This window comes from Brachionichthys hirsutus, chromosome 1 (genome assembly GCF_040956055.1).
Source record: "Brachionichthys hirsutus isolate HB-005 chromosome 1, CSIRO-AGI_Bhir_v1, whole genome shotgun sequence".
Lineage (NCBI taxonomy): Eukaryota > Metazoa > Chordata > Actinopteri > Lophiiformes > Brachionichthyidae > Brachionichthys > Brachionichthys hirsutus.
Window position 1 is genome coordinate 7725887 of NC_090897.1, and position 3845 is coordinate 7729731.

Consider the following 3845-nt stretch of genomic DNA (forward strand, 5'->3'; position numbering starts at 1 on the left):
GCTCTCGGATGAACATTACGGAGAGCTGACTTTTCATCCATGTTGAACATGTGTGGTTTTGCAAGAAGAGGCACCACTTGGTTGTTAAGCACAATCACAGTACATACAATAAAAGTGAGGACATGATTTTACCATGATGTGGGCGCTGGGCCTTGCGTTATGATCAAAGAGCCTCCAATATGTTCGCCATGCAGCCAGATGAAACGCATTTGGGCTGATTTTCTGCACATGCACATTGTTGTGAAACTCTAGCCGGTCACAAGGGGGAGAGGACATGTTGCACTGTTCTGGATTGTTTTTACATATACGCTGTCAAAACTGAGGAAGCAACTGCTGCTTGGTCCCGGAGGAGAGTTAGCCGTGTTTCATGTGTCAGGGACAAAGCGATGACGACTGTGCTGTATGCGTATTTTCACACACATGCATATATAAAGCATGTTCGCACATGGCGGACCAGTGCCAGCCATCGTCATTGATGGAAGCCCTCAGTGGCGCTGTTTAGACAACACTGAGCTCTCTTGATGCAATGTGTCCCCAACAATAGTATGCACTTTCATTTCCATCCCTCCCCGTACGGCTGCTCCTCCCTTTTGTTCAAGTCATTTACACCACAGTTTGTGCACACGCCACATGTAAGCCCGCTGTACCTCCTTGCAAAGAGAATGTAATGTAGGTCATCAAACAGAGCCAACTGGGGGGCTGTTGTTTGTGAGCGACAAGGCAGCCTCCAGAGTAAAGGACTGAAAGAAGGGGTGCGTAAAAAAGAGACAGAGGCAAAAAAAAAAAAAAACACAATGGAACAAACAAAAGCTTCTTCAACAAACTGTTCAAATGTAAAGTGCGTCTGTTTTGGGTGTTGCCACTGGTGGGTAGAGGTACGGAAATATGGAAACATTGCTTTTTCCTCACTCCCTCTCGTCCCATCTCAAGCACTCTGGTGAATAGTTTATGTTAGGAACCTTCCATTCACCTCTGCTGTGCTTTCCATCCCATTATCGCGCCGACATGAGACTGCACTCAAGACAATGTTGGAATTTTTGACAAACGAGGATTGTGAAACTGAAACACTGTTTTTGAATTAATAAACAACGTCGTCTGGAGCTTTTTAAAGCAGAATCTGCAATTTTCCTGCAGCTTGCTGTTTTTCATCTTTGGGCCTATGGTGTGGAACCTTCTGAGAAATAAAGGAAGCTCTCAGATTCCTGGACGGTGAATGGGGATGGGTGTTTCATAAAGCCTTCTCTGTGATTTGAGCAACCCCTGGATCTGGAACAAAAATGACATCTACTCAAGCTGTTGTTTCCCTATTCACTCAGCTACCTCTGTCTAAAAGCCTGCAACATCTCAGCACACAGGTGCTCTGAGCGTCCTGAGTCACGCTCTGGCCTAGATTCAGATTTGAGTGGAACACGGCATTCTCATCCAGGCAGAAAGCTTCTACTGCAGTGGGCATGGACAGAGAAAACACTTCCGCTTGCCACATACAGTATTCTGGTAGCTTTCTGAATTTTGGCCATTTGACTGAAATGTATTGTAATGGGATCTATCGTTGCAACGTTGATCCTTGCTTGGTTCTTTTGTGAAGAAAAACACTGTGGCATGTTTTGCAAATGTAAAGCAGGTTTGACGAACATTAAATATCAAGCTAATGGTTTTTTTTCTCCAAAAATCGAATTATTTTTAAAGACACTTCAAAATTAGGTTAGAATTAAGTCAAATAAGGTAGTATTCATACCATTATGTTAGAAATAATGTACAAATACTTCTGCAAATGCTTGTAAATTTGCTTTTGTTATTTATAATTACCGGTGATCAGTCTCATTTGCGCTGCTGTTTTGTGCGCTATGATGATTTTATAGCATTTATAGTATATAACATGGAGCATTCGGTGTAAGCCAATCCCGCAAGAGGATGGTTCACAGAATATGTGAATGTTTAAAATTAAATGTGCTGCTATTTAAAAAAAAACACAAAAACACAAATAATTCGTACATTGTAGATAGTAATGTTGTGTTATGTCTGTCTTTTATCTTTTTTGCGTAAACTGTTCGGACATTTGTACATAAGAGTATTTACGATACCTGGTCTAAATACTGTACCAGCTTTTTTTCAGAAGCACTAGTTTTTCATCAAATTAATTAAGAAAATCTCCTTCACCTCCTATGTGAAATAAAATGGCCACCTTTCCATGTTCTGGCTAAGGATTTCCCGGTAGGCAATAAAACAGGCAAATGCTCAAAGCTGATCTGATATGTTGATAAGAACCACAATCGTCAAATCTATCCTTGCTGACCTTGACCCATTTCTGTTACCTTTCCCATCAAGCAACCCCTTTCCACAAACATAACGTTTAAATCTAAGAATGGAAACATTCCGGATGCAAGGAGGGGTCTGGAACAGACTTGATCAGAGAGAAAAACATATGCATGATGTTCACTCCGGGGGCGAACTGTGGTCGGTTCTGTCAAAGATCTAGCCTTGTCTATGTCCGATGAGAGTCATTGAATGCACCAAATCTGCTGTTCAGTCTGACTCCTGTTAGCAGCCGCAGCACATCAATGAAAGGGACAGACATTTATAGCGAAACGCTTGTCTTGTCATTTGCATTGGCCCAGCTTTCGACAGATACTTTGAACTGCACGATAAGGATCAGTGCAAGTCAGATAGATGCTATGTTAAAAATCAAATTTTACACAAGGGCTCCATAATTGAACATAGAGTAACCCAATAAAGTGATCAAAGCAAGGAGTTTGCAAAGTTAATGAAAATAAATAAAACTAAAAAAAGGGCTTCTTTTTTTTTTTTTTTTTACTGACAGATGGTTTAAAAATGATCGCGTTTTATCCCCAGCGCTGAGACCTGTATTTTAATAAGGAACATATTGTTGGGGTTATTATATATTTTTAGGGAAAAAAATCACAAGCTTGCTAACAGGACAGAATTTGATTAGGACAGCCAGCTCTGTTCAACGTGCAAGTGTGCATGTGTACGGATGTGAGTGCGTTAAATAGATCCATTCATTCCTGATGGCTCCCATCCTCTGGCTTCCAGCAGTCGACAGCTCTGCCAACCGTTGTCATTTTCTGGCAGCCAGATTACTCTTGGGGTGGCATTTTCACAGTTGTCAAGTGAGGATTTAATGGCCAATTATCCTCAGATAAATATATCTCTGCTGAGGAGAGGGAGCCATCGTAGGAGTGAGAGACTATTGCTTCTAATTGTGGGCTAAAGAAAGACAAAAACATGTCTGGTCAAAGCCTCGAGAGACTGTCCGACTTCCTACATCCCTGCGCTGCCACTTCATCATCACCCAAGAAGGCAGTCGGATCCCTCAAAATAAAATGTACTGTACTGTAAATCACTTGCTATACTTACAGCACAAAGTACATGCCATCGTTAAACAGGGTGTCACCATCCTCACTTTACCCAGAGCCACACTGTAGTCCCCCCCCCCCCCCCCCCCCACTGGTGTTCATGACAGGGAACGCCAAATTGCTCACTGAGAAACCTGTTTAGGCATGACTGAAACAGAGGGATGATGGGATGATGGAATCGATTTACTGAGAACTACATTTACCAGATTGCGGCTGGGCTGCAGAGCTGATGCTACGGAAAACACAATGCAATGTGGAAAGACAAATATTGCAGTGAGATATGAGCTTTCAAAAAAAGAAAAAAAAATGCTTGGTTATTTTGCAATGAAATATGTAAAACATTTACTATTTCAATGATTCATGCAGTTCTTTGAACTCTGAATGGTACAACCGTAATCACCAGTCTCCACCTGTAGCCATCATCTTTTAGCATGTGCTGTGTCAGAAGTTAGCCTTAAAAGTTACCCCAAC